This window comes from Chiloscyllium punctatum, chromosome 27, assembly GCF_047496795.1.
Source record: "Chiloscyllium punctatum isolate Juve2018m chromosome 27, sChiPun1.3, whole genome shotgun sequence".
Lineage (NCBI taxonomy): Eukaryota > Metazoa > Chordata > Chondrichthyes > Orectolobiformes > Hemiscylliidae > Chiloscyllium > Chiloscyllium punctatum.
Window position 1 is genome coordinate 41,480,967 of NC_092765.1, and position 18,114 is coordinate 41,499,080.

At 39.7% G+C, this 18,114-nt stretch overlaps 1 long non-coding RNA gene across 1 annotated transcript; it reads right to left on the reverse strand.

The window, feature by feature from the left end:
* Positions 1-9,204: 9,204 nt before the first annotated feature.
* Positions 9,205-12,049, reverse strand: LOC140453301 (uncharacterized). The gene is made up of 3 exons (XR_011952339.1): positions 11,990-12,049; positions 9,687-9,825; positions 9,205-9,407 (listed from the first exon to the last, which is right to left on the reverse strand). It is a non-coding gene; the product is annotated as an uncharacterized lncRNA (long non-coding RNA).
* Between the last annotated feature and the right edge of the window lie 6,065 nt (positions 12,050-18,114).

An 18,114-nucleotide genomic window follows, 5' to 3' on the forward strand; every position in this document is an offset into this window, starting at 1 on the left:
TCAAAGTACTATTTCTGCAGCTCAGCAACTTTATAATGATCAGTTCTTGTTGGTGTGGATAAGTGCTTCCATTTGAACTCAACAAAAATGCTACAGGAAAACAAACATCTATTAACAGATATTAGGGTGCAATCATTCTGACTTAGTTAGCAAAGATTTCAAATAGATCAACGATGGCACATTACAGGTGACTTTGGTAATGGTATTGAAATGGGTGTACGCGTCCCCACAATGGTCAAAATCAACCTAGGGCACATCAATAGAGCATGACGTAAGACTGAACAAAAAATATACATGAAATGATAATAAATACATTATATTGCCCAGTTATTCAGTGTGTGTGAGAAAATTACCTGATCTGAGCTTCAGTGTTCAAATTAAATGCATGTTATAAACATGTAGCCAGATGTGACTAAAACTAGATCAACACCTACTGAATGAAATAGATGGATATCCCTTGTTACAAACAACTTTCTATAAGTTAGATATCCAGTTTTTTTCCTGCAGTATATGACTCTACCTGACTGCGAGACTATATTGTTCTGCAGCTATTTTGTCTGAAAGAACGCTATACTGAGCTCAAAAAATTAAATCTGTTTCTCTCATTACAGATGCTGACAGGCCTGCTGAGATTCTCCAGTGTTCTCTGTGTTTGTTTCCCAGATATTTTGTTTCCTGTTTATGGATTGTCACACAGCCTACTCATTACATTGTGACCAGTCATCTCATTTAGTTAATATACATAAGCCTTTTTATTCTTTCTTAAATGATATTTTTTCTCATCTTTTGTTGCCATCCAATTTCAATTATCCTTCTAGGTATTTAGAAGCAACTTATTCAAAAATGTTAAGGTACGACTCCGGAACTTGAACCCAGGCCTTCTGGCTCAATGGCAGGGACATTACCATTGCATCATGCAAGCCCTTCAATTATTCTTCTATTGCACTGCTAATCACAAGGCAGGTACTGAGAAGGAAGTTAATCTGGGCAATTAAGCTTATCCACTGAGGAAGAATTTAGCTTTGTCAGCACAATAACTGCAAAGATCCACCACATATATGAATAGATATCTCAAGAGACTATAACTATATCCCTTCAGCTATGTTCAAGTTTATAATTGCTTCTCTAAGCATCTGTACCTTGCATTTTTGTGGGGAATCTGCTGCAGTAGTTTGAAATGAAAGTGGGCTTCAGGGAGTAAAGTCAGTATATGGGTGTCAATAATGATTGAAAAAGTGGCTATCACAAAGAGGAAGAACACACAGGAGGCCAGAATCAGTGATGGGAAATGTTGCTGTGGTGTGTGCTGGGACGTATTGGTTGAGGATGAAGATAAGGTGAATTTACAAGAGATGTGAAGCCGTAGAGGGATTTAATATGAGAAAACATGTATTGGGAGCCAATCAACCTGAACAGCAGAATTAGAGAGGCCGCAAGGTGCTCAGGAAGTTATCCTAGTGCAATCAATCATGACAGTGACAATTGCGTATTGATAGCAATGAATATTGTTGGCAGATAGTTATTTGGCCAGTCTATTTTCTAATTCTTCTCATCAATGAGAAAATATTATTTGTACTTCTATCATAACAACCAAATAGGCTTTGTCTGTGAACACTCACTAAACATTGAAGCTAATCTTTTGTTAAATACTTTGGAGTTTACATGATTTGGATCACTTCTCTCACCACTCAATCTTGGCTGTTCTGGGGAATAGACAGTTTTGTCTTTCAAATCTCTCATTATCTCTGTATTCTCTCACGTTTGCTGTGATTCAAGAAAAAGACACAATGTTACAAGGACAAAAGAGTTATGAACAGGAGTAGGCAATTCAACTCTTCAAGTCTACCTCACCTTTTCACCAATGCATGGCTGACCAAAAAGTGGCACAAACTCCACGGTCCAATCAGTTCCCATAGCCTTTGGTACTGAACCTGTTCCAATATTCTCAAATTATGATGCAACCAAGTACATGTTTAAGAAGAATAAAACAAAAATAAGGAAAACATGGCATGGTGGCTCAGTGATTAACACTGCTCCCTCACAGCGCCAAGGATACAGGTTTGCTTCCATCCGTGGGGAACTGTCTGTGTCGGGTTTGCATGTTCTCTCCCCTGTGTGGGTTTCCTCTGAACCCTCCAGTTTCCTCCCACAGTCCAAAGATGTGCAGGTTAGGATGGATTGGTGATGCTAATATGCCCTTAGCGTTCAGGGATATGCAGGCTAGGTGGGTTAGCCATGAGAAATGCAGGGTTGCAGGGATAAGATAGGGGCATCTCTTTGGGTGGGATGCTCTACGGAGAGTCGGTGTGGACTCAATGGACCATATCAACTGCTTCTACACTGTGGGGATTCTATGATTCGATGTATATAAAGGAAATTCTCCAGAACAGGTGCAGCAGTGAAAGAATTCTTCGGCCAACATATGCATACTTAGACAAAACTGCTCCTTTAACAAGGTTACACTGTCCTTGGCTTATATTCAGAGAGGTCATAAATGACATGGACTCTGAAAAGTCTGGGGTTGAAGGGTTTTCGGGCCAATTTGATAATAGCTAACAGATATCGCCTCAGGCAGAAGACTTTCAAATAAAACACAAACACTTGTACAATGAAAGGGGAGTAGCTAGGTCTCCCAGCTTGGATTTTAACTGGTTTGGTTTGGTATTTAGCAGTAGTTGGGAAAAAGCTGCTGGACTCAGAGAAGCAGGTTCAGGATGGTACTCCATCTCTGATTTCTCTCCTGATGGACCCTGGGCCTTTTGTGCCGAGGAGTGTTTGTGGGGACTATTGCAAGTATTTGAAACAGCATCATTAAGTTGGGATAATCTGTTGGGTTTTTGGAGAGGTTAAGCTAGTCCCTATTCTGTTCTCTTTTGTTTCTGCTTCATTCGGTAATCTTGTAAATAAAGTCTATTTGGTTTAAAACGAAGTGGTTTGACCAGCTGCATTTCTCCTGGAATATCTACTTCACACCTGCTTAAAACAACAAGTAAAGTTAGGCTACCATTTTGAAGTATTTTGAAGGGCCTGGCCTGAACCTTAACAGATTGGGGCTCTTTGCAGGATTTGTTCTGTAGTTCCAAGTTGGGATTTGGGTTGTTGGACTTGAAGGCAGTGAGTGGTAGGTGTTCATGTCTTTTGTTCTGGGTGTTGAATTCAGTTTGTATAAATAGTGCTTTGGATAGCAATGACTCTCACAGTCACCAAGAGTTTTCTAGAGATGGAAGAAGTGACCTTGGGGTTTTTTGCAAAAAGTGAGTAAGGCCAAGCTGCTTGAATTAGCAGACAAGCTGGAGTTGGAGCTGTCTCCTTCCGTGAGGAAAGAAGATATAATTACAGCAATAGTTCAGTATTGAAATTTGCTGGAAAGGTCATCGGAATCTTTAGAGATGGCTAAAAGTCAATTGAAAATGAAGCAGCTTGAGTTAGAGGCAAAAGACAAGGAAAGGGCAACAGAAATGAAACAGTTTGAATTATGATTAAAAGGAAAGGAAGGAGAAAAGGAGAGAGAAAAGACAGAGAAAAGGAAAGAGAGAGAAAAGAGAAAGAGAGGGTGTTTGAACTTCAGAAATTGGCACTTAGACAGGAAAGTCAGCTTGAATGGAGAGAGATGAAGGCTGAAGGTAATCTTAGTGAGGAAGAGAGTGAGGATAAGCAAACCCACAGTAGCCAAATGCCTGGTGATGAACTGTTTAAATATATCCAAGCATTGCCTAATATTTGATGAGAAGGATATCAAAGCCTTTTTTCATCTTGTTTGAAAAAGTGTCTAAACAAATGCGGTGGCCAGTGACCATATGAGTTTTGTTGATCCAAACAAAATTTTTTGCTAGAGCTAGTAAGGTATTTGCATCACTATCAGAGGCTGTATCTGGGGCATATGAGGAGGTGGAGAAAGCCATCTTTAGTGCATACGTGCTTGTGCCAGAAGCCTACAGACAACATTTCAGGAATCTAAGGAGCGACCCTGGTCAAATTCACATTGAGTTGAGAGGATCAAACAAAGTAATTTTGAGAGGTGGATGAGGGCATTAATAATAGAGCATAACTACGACTCTCTTAGGGGGACAACTATTTTGGAGGATCTCAAAGATTCACTTCCTAAAGTAGTGAGAACTCATGGAGAAGAGCAGAGAGTTAAAATAGCAAGATTAGCAGCTGAAGTGGCTGATGATTTTGAGTTCGTCCATAAAGCAACGTTTGACTTCCAAAATCAATTTCAAACTATGAGAGATAGAAATTGGGAAAGAGAAATTCTCGCATGGCAAAGGAAAGGCAAATCTCGGTGAAGATCATAAGGAAACCACAGGGTAAAAAGGAAACTCTTGAATAGGACAGAGAAGTTAAAAAGTTCTAGTGTTTTCACTGCACAAAGCAGACATTTTTAGATCAGATAAATTAACTGAGTTCCAGCAGACAGATGAAAATTTAAAGTAATTATATCAAAAGGCGTACACAGAAAATGACTGAAGGTATCCCTGAATGTTATTATCTTAAAAATGATGTCTTAATGAGCAAATGAGACCATTATGTATTCAGGCAGATGAGAAATAGGCAGACATTCATCAAATCATATTATAGAAAGAAGATGTTGTGAGTGGTGCATGAGCTACCTCGAGGACGTCATTTAGGAGTGAGAAAAACTCAAGCTAAAATATAAAAACATTTTTCCTGGCCTGCATTATACAAGGATGTAGCTGAATTTTGCCAAACATGTCATACATGTCATGTAATTGGAAAACCACAGTAATAAAACACGTACCTATTGCTGCATTTGCGAAACCTTTGATAAGAGTCTTAATTGATTGCATAGGACCTCCACTTAAAACAAGAAATGGGAATCTGCATTTGTTAACAATAATGGGTGTGTCCACTAGATTTCCAGAGGCAGTTCCATTATGCAATGCCACAGCTGAAAAGATTATAGAGGAATTACTCAAGCATTTCACTCAGGGGGATACAGGCTACCAAACAGAGATACAATCAGATCAAGGGTCAACCTTCACATCAAAATTATTCAAGGAAGTTATGGACAGCTTAGGAATAAAACAATTCAGATCTACAGCGTACCATCCAGGATCACAGGGAGCGCTAGAAAGGTGGCATCAGAAATTAAAGACCATGTTAAGGGCTTATAGTCAAGATGATCCAGAAGATTCGGATAAGGGAATTCCATTAGTGCTTTTTGCGATCAGAGATGCACCAAATGAATGAACCAAATTCAACCCATTTGAATTAACTTTTTGGGCATCAAGTGAGAGAACTGTTAAAACTGATTAAGGGAAATTGGTAAGTCAGAATTCAGAGACCACATATTTGGACTATGTGTCAAATTTTTGGGATCAATTAAATAGAGTGGGGCGGTTGGCTAGACAGCATTTAAAAGTATCACATCATACCATGAAGCAGGAAGCAGTCAAGAAATCAAAACTTTGCAATTTTGCTATCGGAGATAAGTGCTAATGCTACTTCCAGTGATAGGTGAACCTTTTAAAGGAAGGATTAGTGGACCTTATCAAGTTGAAAGGAAATTGGGTGAGGTGAACTACTTGAAAGGGACTCCAGACAGAAAGAAATCTCACAGAATGTGTCATCTGAATATGCTCAAAAGGTATTTTGACAGGGAAGGAAAGCAAGAGGAGAACTTATCACTCATTGCAATACAGAGGGAAGGACTGTCCATGCAAGGACTGCTACAAACACTACGTAGGACAAACAGGAAGAAAGTTAGCCACCAGGATACACGAACACCAGCTAGCCACAAAAAGACACAACCCTCTCTCCCTTGTAGCCCTACACACGGAGGAAAAAAAAACACCATTTCGACTGGGACAACACATCTATCCTGGGACAGACTAAGCAAAGACATGCCAGAGAATTCCTAGATTCTGGATTAGTGGTGCTGGAAGAGCACAGCAGTTCAGGCAGCATCCAAGGAGCAGCGAAATCGACGTTTCGGGCAAAAACCCTTCATCAGGGATAAAGGCAAAGAGCCTGAAGCATGGAGAGATAAGCTAGAGGAGGGTGGAGGTGGGAGAAAGTAGCATAGAGTACAATGGGTGAGTGGGGGAGGGGATGAAGGTGATAGGTCAGGGAGAAGAGGGTGGAGTGGATAGGTGGAAAAGGAGATAGGCAGGTAGGACAAGTCCAGACAAGTCATGGGGACAGTGCTGAGCTGGAAGTTTGGAACTAGGGTGAGGTGGGGGAAGGGGAAATGAGGAAACTGTTGAAGTCCACGTTGATGCCCTGGGGTTGAAGTGTTCCGAGGCGGAAGATGAGGTGTTCTTCCTCCAGGTGTCTGGTGATGAGGGAGCGCTGGTGAAGGAGGCCCAGGACCTCCATGTCCTAGGCAGAGTGGGAGGGGGAGTTGAAATGTTGGGCCACGGGGCCGTGTGGTTGATTGGTGTGGGTTGATTGGTGCGGGAATTCCTAGAGGCCTGGCACTCCAACCACAATGCCATGAGCAAACACATAGATCCAGATACCATCTATCAACCCCTCATAAAACAAACAGGAAATGACATCACCACAAACCCCACGAACCCCATCCAGGACAAACATATAAATAGAAAGCAGGAGACAACAGCTTCACTTGGAGGTTACCACTGATGATGTTACCTAGCCAGGTAATGAAATGTCTGGATATCAAACCTACAGCTCAGCGAGCAAACATACACCCTAAACAGAGGGAAGAACCAAGGTCAGAGGATTCTGCATTGGACATTCCTCAAATCAAATTGGACAATGAGGCAGTTGTCAAAAATTGGGATAAATTATTGAGTTACCTTCCAGTGGAAAATCAAAATGACCTGAAAGAGTTATTACCATCACATGGGGAGTTAAGTGGAAATAAGCTGGCAAGTGCTAACCTAATTTGCATGATGTAGGTATGGGAGATGCTGTTCCAATGAAGCAACATGTTCAAAGTCCTAACCCTGTAAAGTTGGCACAGGTTCAAAAGGAGATTGAATGCATGCTCCAGAGTGACATAATCTAAGTGGGTTACATTGACTGGAGCTCACCCATAGTCATGGTGCCAAAGCCAGATGGATTATCGCAAAGTCGATGCAGTTACAAAGACTGATGAATATTCGATTCTGCTTTGGAAAGACTGTTGAGAAGGTGGGAAAAGGAACTTATATTTCCAAGGTGGACTTGCTCACCTTGTGCAAGGTGGACTTGCATTGACAAAGGTACTTGCTCAAGTACCTTTGTCAGTGAGAGCAAAAGCAATTTCAGCTTTCGTAACGCTGAATGGACTGGATCAGTTTAAAGTCAGGCCATTTAGCATGAAAATTGTGCCAGCCACATTTCAGAATCTAACCAATAAGGTCATTGCCAGACTATCCAACTGTGTTGTACGTATCGATGACCTGGTGATTTTTAGTCATACACGGAAGGAACATTTACAACATTAATCAGACTTGATTGATAGACTTCAGAAGGCGGGCTTGGTGATAAACCTGTTTAGAGACAAAAGAAACTGCAGATAAACCTGACTAAAAGTGAATTTGCCAAAGCCCAAGTCACCTTCCTGGACCATGTTATTGGACACGGACAAACAGCCCTGCGGGATGCAAAAACAAAGGTAACTGCGGAATTGTCAAAAATGGCATTACTACAGTTCCTGGGACTGAATCCATTTTATCAACAATTTGTACCAAATGTTGGTAGTGTGGCTGCTTCACTCATTGAATTGCTAAGGAAAGGCGAGAAATTTCAGTGGACAGCGGACTGTGAGGAGGCATTTGACAGTGTGAAAGCTGTGTTAACCACTGTCCCAGTCGTATACCTAATTACATAAAGCTATTCAAAGTGCAAGTGACATGGGTGTCGGCGCGTGCTTTTGCAAGAAGATGACAAGAAGATTGAGAGACCTATCGGGTATTTCTCCAGGAAGTTGAACATGCATCAGCAGAAATATTCGATGTTTGAGAAGGGGTTACAATGTTTCAGTGTTTATGTTACCAGTAACGTATCTGAGACAATCATATATGCTGATTATAACTCATTGAGATTTGTGGAGAAATGTAAGAACAAAAATGCCAGACTGTTTAGATGAACCTTGTTGTTACAGCCATTCAGTTTGAAAATTGTACATGTGGCAGGAGAAAACGGGATTGCCGACACATTGTTGAGATTCAAATGAGTAATGGAGGTGTTTGTGGCAGAGGTACAACAGACTGAAATGGAATGTAGTTGTGCATGTCTTCACGTGTCTGGTCAATGTAACATATATGTGTGTTTTCGAGTACTACCAATTTTGGTTTTGGGGGTTTAATATCTTTGGATATTGATCGTTTTTTAAGGGGAGGGGGAAGGTGTGACAAAGCTGCTCCTTTAACAAGGTTATGCTGTACTTACTTTTTTTCCAGAGTGATCATAAATGACACAGACTTCGTAAAGTCTGGGGTTGAAGGGCTTTAGGGCCAAATTGACAATAGCTAACAGATACTGCCTCAAGAGAAAAGCTTTCAAGTTAAAAAAAAACACTTAAACAATGAAAGAGGAGTGGTTAGTTCTCCCAGCTCAGTTTTGCTCTGATTAGGTTGGTTTTTAGCAACAATGTGGAAAAAGCTGCTGGACCCAAAGAAGCAGATCCAGGCTGGTCCTCTGTCTCTGACATCTATCCTGTAAGAACCTGTGTTTGATTTCACACTTTGTGTCAAGGTGTGTTTATGGGGATTGTTGCAAGTATTTGGAACAGCATCATTAAGTTGGGATGATCAGTTGGGTTTTCGGAGAGATTAAGTTATTCAATATTCTGTTTGCTATTATTTGTGTTTCATTCAGAAATCCTGTAAATAAATTTTGTTTAAAACTAAGTGGTTTGACCAACAACATTTCTCTTGGAATATCCACTTTACACCTGCTTAAAACAGCTAGCAAAGTTAGGGTTTGGGCTACTGATACATAACAAAGTCTGTAGTTCCCCTATAACACTAGTTGCATTCCAGAGAAACCTCACTTAATAGACAATCGCTTAATAGAAATAATGGGGCCTATGGAAATAATGGAGTTAGGGACAGACCAGCAACAAATATCACTCATGATAGCTCAAAGATCACACAAAAGCTTATCACACCCTGAATGAAGGGTGAAATCATACTTATTAATGAAACAAAAGTAAATTTAACATAATACATTCAAATAATGTAAGAAAGCTGCTTTCTGTACAGTATCTCTCACAGAAAGGTGCTCTGTCAGCAGCTGACATCGGAGCATGTGCTGAACGGTGCGGAGATTTCAGTGCACACACCAGCTCATGCACAGAATGAAGCACGTGAACTGATCCCCGCTGGAATCGCGCTATTGCCAGGTAAGGATTCTCAAAAATACCATTCCGAATTCTTCACCGATGTTATTGCCAAATCGCGCTGATAATACTCGAGGTATCCCAGAACTACCTGTGTTAGTAAAACAAATGGAAAATAACTTTTCAAGCTTGATGGGATGGAGTGGTAAATTCAAAATAAAAATGTTAAAATTATTCACATTTTAAATCTCAAATGGAAGAAACTTGGTACTTTTACAATATCATTTATAAAAATCCAGATCTCTAACTAATTTGATTAGTCCCCATTCAAGTGCCTGAGGAATGAGCTTCCTCCATTATGAGATGTATCAATATTAGCTCAATACATGTTGTGTCACTACAGGCATGGTATATTTGGCTATTTACTTACCTACTAAAATAATGAAAATGTTACTTCCAAGAACTAAAGAACGCTCATTTCATTATCTCTTAACAAGTTTCTTTCTGAACCTTTTTTGCAAATTTTATCAGTGGAATTATCCACCTCTCCCTCGAGCCGAGTCATCTTCCTGCAACAAAATGAATAGAATAACACACTTTGACAACACCGCAGGATGTGTGCATCTGTCTCTAAAATATGAAACGGAAACATAGGATTTCATGGAAGGACACCATTTAAAAACTAATGACTGTGTTGGCTTTTTGCAGGAGAATCCAAAGCTAACTTATTACTGATCAGAATTCCCTGAGCTTTGTATTTTCTGTTTCAAGTAAGTATCTGATTTCCCTTGAAAGATGTGCTTCAGTAATTGTTGCTTTGACCACTTCTTTGGCAACAGAACGTTAAGTACAAGGATAATACACATCTGGGGATTTCTATCTGGTACATTTTCTGTGTGTACTGACAGCTGAAAGTAAGCCCTTTATTTTTGGAGAGTAGACACCAAGAGATAGAATTATTTGTGTAAGGTGGGAACAGTTACATGGATGAATTTGCGGTGTCAATCAGGCACTGTTTGTTATTAATACTCACAATTATAATAGGAGAGAAAATTCCCTTTGCTTGATTGTTACAAGATTCAGATCACATTCAAGGAGCGGTACATCTTTTTTGACAGCTCCAAATTGAACAAGACCAAAGCCACATCAAGGAATATGAGATAAACATCTTTCGGTAATATAACTGAGTTTAAACTTCAACATGTATTATTCATTACACAGTAAGTGCTTGGTTATTTGTCAAGTGCAGTTTTTTTGTTATTACAAATTGAATCAGTTATTGATCAATGTCCTTCATACAAAATAATGGCAGTCAAAAACTCTCTCAGGGATATTTTTGCATCAAATTAAATGCTACAAGAATGAAGGCATTGACATTCAGAGCACAGATGGAGATTTGGAAAAAAACTACATGAAAGACACTTGTGCCCAAAGAGCTCCCAACATGGCCAAATTGGAGCCTTCAGTGAAAAGGCCACTTCAGGCAGTATTTACCACAAGACTTAGATTAGATTACTTACAGTGTGGAAACAGGCCCTTCGGCCCAACAAGTCCACACCGACCCACCGAAGCGCAACCCACCCATTCCCCAACATTTACCCCTTTACCTAACACTATGGGCAATTTAGCATGACCAACTCACCTAACCTGCACATCTTTGGACTGTGGGAGGAAACCGGAGCACCCGGAGGAAACCTACACAGACACAGGGAGAATGTGCAAACTCCACACAGTCAGTCGCCTGAGGCTGGGAATTGAACCCAGGTCTCTGGCGCTGTGAGGCAGCAGTGCTAACCACTGTGCCACCGTGCCACCCAACTTGCGCAAGCAGCTGAAATTTGTGCTGGGAACATCCACCTGGGTATTAGACTTCTCTCCAATTTTGATCTTCAGCACGGCCTCCTGTGACGTATTTGAGAATCAGTGTGTCATCTCACTCGGTTCTTGACTATCTTTAACTGCATTGAAGTGTCAGCCAGTTAGTGTGGACTCAGTATATACACTTGGACAGGAAGAATGACCATGTTCATTTAAAGGTACAGGTTTAAATGTTCCCAAACTTGAAAGGAAAGAATGGAGAGAGAAAAAACATATTACTCAGTAATGAGATTGTGGAGAAAAGAGAACTATTAGTGGAAAGAACTGGAGGTGTATTTCAATTCTGGTGGTGTCATGGACCACAAGAGCAGAGCTTAAAATGTTTCAGAGGTGTCAATAGGACATACATCTTGTTATATTTATATCAAATCAAACATGTTTTACACAAGTACCATGGAGCCCCTCCTATCAGTCGTATCAATTTGTTTTTTATCATTTATGAATCATATCAGAAGATATGTGCAATATGTAATCTGAATCAGAAAACAGGATAAGTACAATCTTGAACTCTCTCTTAAGCATATATCCCATCATGTGATATAGAAGTAATAATTTAAAATAAAACCAACACATAAAAATCAATAGTATGTTCTACTAATGCTACATTGTTGTTGAGATAATGTCTCTGAAATAAATTTTACCTACAGGATGAAGCAATGTTAATGAGGAAAATTGTAAGCGCATTTTCAGAGCACATGAACAATTTAACTAAAAAGAGCAGAGACAATTTTCTCAAATATTCTGCAGTATAAATCTGCATAGCAATAAGAAAATTTTGAATTATCTGAAATAATTCATTTTATGCTTCAGTTAACTTGAGTCAAAATCACATACATGTTTTAAAGATATACTTACAACAGGAACCTTATTTTCCAACTGATAGTTCATATAATGCAATACTTAATTATGTAGAAGTATTCACTTTCTGTTGGGGTTTCCTTGGTTACGAACCTTTGTTTGGAACCTCATGAAGTTGAAGTCAAATTCAAAAGATGCAGAATTAACATGCTGTTTGCTCAGATGCAGAAATAAGAAGTGCAAATGCCTAATACTTCAAAGTTTCTGACAAATATCGATTTTAAAAGTCAGATAACAGGGCTGAATGTGTAGGTATTTCATATTAATAACACCCAATAATAACCCTTAATTGGTAGCCTTCTTGAATACGATAAAACTAATTCCTTTGAAATAAATTATTTTATTTCATTATTGATTGCACTACATTCAAACCCAATCATTTTGCTATGAACTACAATACAACGTAACACTGCAGATAATGATTAATTATGCAACGCTTTTTATTCATTTTATGATCAATATACCACACTGCATTGTAAGAGGTGAAGGAAAGGACCCTGAGTACAGTCAGTAAACCTGCTTCATCAATCTTCACGGGACATAGAATCACAGAGTCAGGGAGTCATACAACATTGAAACTGACTCCTCAGTCCAATCAGTAACCATGCCAAACATAATCCCAAGCTAAATTAGTCCCATCTGCATATTCTGAAATTTTCCAAACAGAAATGAGAGACCAAATATCTTAGTTACTTAAAGTACTGGAGCATCAGCCTGCTGAATCACAACATCATGGTTTGAATTCTTGTACTGGCTAAGCTTTTTCTTGATGCCTATCCCTTGCTTTGCCCCATTGTGATATCTTGGCATTAGCTATGATTAACAGACCTCAATCAACAAGGACACTACCTGAGAAAAGAGGGGACATTGAATAGGGGGCAACTAGAGTTTCAAATTCATGTTGGGTGGCATGGTGGCTAAGTGATGAGCATTGCTGCCTTGCAGCACCAGGGAGCCAGGTTCAATTCCAGCTTTGGTCAACTGCCTGTGAGGAGTTTGCATATTCTCCCCATGTCTGTGTGCATTTCCCTCCGATTCTCCAATTTTTCTACCACAGCCAAAGATGTGCAGGTTAGGTGGTTTAGCTATGGAAATAGCTATGGAAATTGCAAGGCTACAGGAATAAGGCTGTGGGCGGTTTCGGTGGGGAGTTCTTCAAGGAGTGTGGACTCGATGGACCTACTTCCACACTGTGAGATTCTATTATTGGTTATGTTTTCGAAGTATTACCAATAGCAACTTTCAAAAGTTGAATGGGGCAGGCTGTTTGCAGGTAAAGGGACAACTGGCAAATGGTAGGCTTTCAAAAATAAGATCGTGAGAGGTTAGAGACAGTATGTTCCTATTTGTGTGAAAGGCAAGGCTGATAGGAGTAGGGAACACTGAATGACTGGATATATTGAGACTCTGATCAAGAAAAAGAAGGAGGTGTATGTCAGGTATGGACAGCTACGATCAAGTGAATAGGAGATGTAGGAGTACACAAGAGGAAATCAGGAGGGCAAAAAGGGACATGAGATAGCTTTGGCAGATAACGTTAAAGAAAATCATTAAAGCAGAGAGTAACTAGGGAGAGAATAGGACCCCTTAAAGAACAGTAAGGCACCAATGTGTGGAACCACAGGAGATGGGCGAGCCCTAAATGAATTTACTGTGGAAGCAAGGGAACTTGAGGAAATAAATAGTGATGTCTTGAAAAGAGGTCACGTTACAGAACAGGAGGTGCTAGACTAGTTAAAATACATAAAGGTAGATAAATCCCTGGGACCTGATTAGGTGCATCCCAGGACATTATGAGAAGCTAGAGGAGAAATTGCTGGGCAGCTAGCCAAGTGAACTTTAACACTTGAGAATGTAACTTTTAAAAAGTTCTGCGATTTACATATGAAACAACTGAAACCAACATGTTCATTCGAAAAGATGAGACACTTAACAAGTAATCCAGGTCTTTTTCAAAACATAATTTCAGTTACATCACACTGTAAACTTTTGCTACAAATTCTGTGACATATGATCTTATACACCACAACCACCGGATGAAGGAGCAGCATTCTGAAAGCTACTGTTTCCAAATAAACCTGTTGGACTGTGCACAATTCTGGTCACCCTGCTATAGGAGTGATGGAAAGAACACAGAAAATCTTTACAAGGATGTTGGCAAGACTGAAATGTTTGAGTTATAAGGAGAGACTTGATAGCTGGGACTTTTTTTGCCTGGAGTGTAGGAGGCTGAGGGGTGACCTTATCGAGGTTTATAAATTCATGAGGGGCTTAGATAAGGTTAATAGTCAAGGTTTATTCCCTCGGATAGGGGATTCCAAAACTAGAAGGCATTGGTTTAAGGTGAGAGGAAAAAGATTTAAAAGGGACCTGAGGGGCAACGTTTTTCACACAGAGGATGGTTCATATGTGGAATGAGCTGCCACAGGAAGTGGTAGTGATGAGTACAATTACGATATTTGAAAGACATGAGTAGGAAAGATTTAAGGAGGGTATGTGCCAAATGCAAGTAAATGGGATGGGAGTAGTTCAGTTTTGGATACCTGGCCATGTGGATGAGTTAGACCAAAAGGTCTGCTTCTGTGCTGTATGACTCTATGACTCTAGAACTCTATGACACCAACTGAATCAAAAGGCTTTCTCCATATCCGTCACTGTTAAAACTGATTAACAAAAAAATCAAAGGAAATGAACTACCACCAATTTTTGATGCCAATATTATTTTCCTCCTGCATTGCTACTATCATTATCTCCTACAGACTCTGGGCAAGCTTGGCATGTTGACAACTCTAAATGAAGAGAATTCATCCTTAAATAAGTATTGTTTGGCATCCTTTGGCAACGTATTCTAATAGTTCAACTTTTATAAATTAAATCTCGAATTCTGTTTATTGCGCTAAGCTGGACTTTGCCTGTGTCAATTGAGTAAAACAAATGTATTTGATGTTTAATTTTGCACTATAGGGATGATGTAGAGTTTGTACTGCCTTTCTTTCCTTAATTCTGCCTAATTATGTTTATTTCCCATCACCAAATCCATTGCCGCCAGGCCCAAACGATTATGCCAATATCTATGAATATACTTATGGTTTGTATGACGTCAGCGTACTGGTACAAAAGGCAACCATTCATTTAGATAATGTATGACCTGCATCTCAATTCCATTTGCTCTGCATTGCCTGCTACCTTCACCTAACAAACAGCTAGCTGTCTCAGCCACAAAAGTTCACTTTGTTCCCTGGCATTCAGATTCTTTCTGAAGTTGAGAATGCCAGACTTTTAATATTCTTCATGTGAAAATCACTGCCTAGTTTTGCTCCTGAATGGTGAAGCTCTAATTTTAAGATTATTTTTGATTCATTTTAGATTTTCTCTCACCTTTAAGATTTTAAAGACATTGATAAGAAACCTTCTACACACAAAAGGAATATCAAGTCACATTTAAACAATCTTAACCCCCTAAAGTACCACGACACAGAAATCTATAATTTCTCTGAAAGAAGAGTAAAATAAATTTTAAAAGGTCTTTGTAACATGCCTTTCTCTGGCCAATGTTATAAAGTGACACAACTTTTATTTTTATCTGTAGCAAATGTCAAAGGATGATATTCCCCATCTCGTTACACAAAACTGATATCCTGACCCTATTGATTCTGTTTTCCCAATGCAGCTATTTCTGTGTGTAGGAGAATTCCCATTTGTCTATTATCGAACACTTCTCACTTCACCATTATTCTGCAAGAAAATTGTGAATAGCAAATATATTCAGAATGTCGATCAACAGCACAGCAGCTCTGCAGGAGGCCCATCGACTTGTGTAAGCATGGTAGGCCATTCTTTACCTTGGTTTCAAACGGTGTGAGCTGAACAAAGAATGAACTATTACTTAGGCTAGTCTTGTAACTAAGGAACCATACACAAAGAGAGGAGGAAATACAAAGGCTAATATTGTTATAAACTTAGAAAACTCAGCCTTCTGTTGATAACCTTTAATGCAAGTGTATTATCAAGGTCAATGAAGATAATTTTAATTTTGTGGCATAGTGTAAAAGGAGGAAGAGTGAGTTGGCAGCTCATTTAATGTCTCCCCCATTTGACTTGCAAATATGGAGAGTTTTGGCCTTCTGGCAGGTATCCATCCACGATTCAAACTGCCCTTCACCACCAGGCCTGCAGTGTCCACCACCTACAAGGTGCAATCCAGCAGCTCAGGCCTTTCAAATGTATGACCTCTACCAGCAAGAAAGACAAGGGAAGCTAGCACATGGGAACATCATGCAAGTTTCCATCCAAGTCACTTACCATCTTTCCTTGGAACTATATTACTGTTCCTTCACTACCCTTGATTCAATATCCTGGAACTCTCTCACTTAATTGCCCCTTAGTTCTAACAAAACCATATGAACTGCTGAGTGAGGGAAGGCAGCACACCAACAGCTTCTTAAGGGAAAGTAGAAATGGGCAATAAGTGTAGGCCTGACCATTGAGGCTTGCACCCCAAGGTCACATGAGGGAAATAAGAATTGCTGATTTACTGTTACCAAATTTGCACTATCATACAAAGACAAGTATGCCACCAATGGGTTTTAGAGAATATTTCTATGCTTTAAGTATGTACACCTATCATGTAAACTACAGCGAGAAAACAATTAATTTTATCTATAATTTTCAGTTATTACTAAATGCCTAGATGTAAGAAAATTGAAAATGCTGAAGTATCTATGAGGAGGCAACTGCAGTTAATGGCTCAATTTCAATGTTAGTCATCTTCAGAACTGAAGGTAGGTGGGAATGTCACGGGTTTTAGGCTGTTGAAAAGGGGAAAGGAATAAATGGAATAGAAGGGCAGGTTAAAGGAAAGTGAAGGAAGATTGATGATCAAAGATGCCATGCAGAAAAAGATAAAGGGAGTGAAAATGGTTGTAGAGGAGGCAAGGCATAGATCCAGAGTCTTTGTTGATAACGGAATAAAGATGAGCTCTGACTGAAAGCAAAATCTCTGAACGAAGTATGCAGATACTTTAGGTGGGGTGGGGGAATGAGGGAGCTGGGGCTTCATGGCAGGAGGGGGAAAGTATCAAATTAGAGGATATGTAACATTTGAGATCTGAAGTTGTTGAACTCTTTGTTGAGTGTGGTGGCATAATGAACCAAAATGAAATGTGAGAGGCTGTACCTCCAGCTTGCATTATGCTTCTTTGGAGCATTGGCAACAGGCCCTGGACAGAAACGTGAGTGTGAGAGCAGGGTGGTGTGCCAAACTGGCAAACAAACTGGAAGGACGGGGTCACTCTCACAAACTGAGCAGTGATGTTTCCCAAAGCAGTCACTCAGACCGCATTTGGTCTCCCTATTGTAGAGGACACCCTATTGTGAGCAGTGAATACAGTAGGTGAGAATAAAGAAATAGAAATAAATCACTACTTCACCTGTAAAGATTGTTTAGGGCTTAGGTAGTGAAGAGGGAGAAGGTAAAGGGGCAAATTTTACTGCGGTTGTACAAGAATGGCTGTGGGAGGGGAAGAACAATGTATGTTCTAGGCAGTGAAAGAGTGGACCAGAGCATCACAGAAAGAATGGTCCCTACAGAACGCTGGATGGTCAGGAAGAATGTTTGATGTGGCAAAAGGCTCAAGATGGCAGAAGTGGCAGAGGACCATCTTTTAAAAGTAACATTTCAATTCTAAATAAATTGCAATTGCATGAGATGACAAATCAATTAATTATCCTCCTTTTCCAGAATTATTAGCATTTACTTTCACTGTGGTAGTTCCAAATATATTTGCATCTTGAATTATAGTGATATGACACAGAATAAGGCCATTCAGCCCATCAAGTCAAAGCCAGCTCTCTGTAAATCAATCCAGTCAGTCCTACTTCAATACACTCTCACTGGAGTCATCCAAGTTTATTTATTTAGGATACCCACCAAATTTTCTTTTGAAATCATTGATCGTCTCTATTCCCACCACACTTATTGAGTGTGAGTTTCAGGATGTATTACTCACTGCCTTAAAAAAAATCACCTTCCCAATGCACCACTGACACAATGTCTTAAATAACTCTCTTCCCTTGGTCCTTGTACCATCAACTGATGGGACAGCTTTATTTTGAGTCCTAAA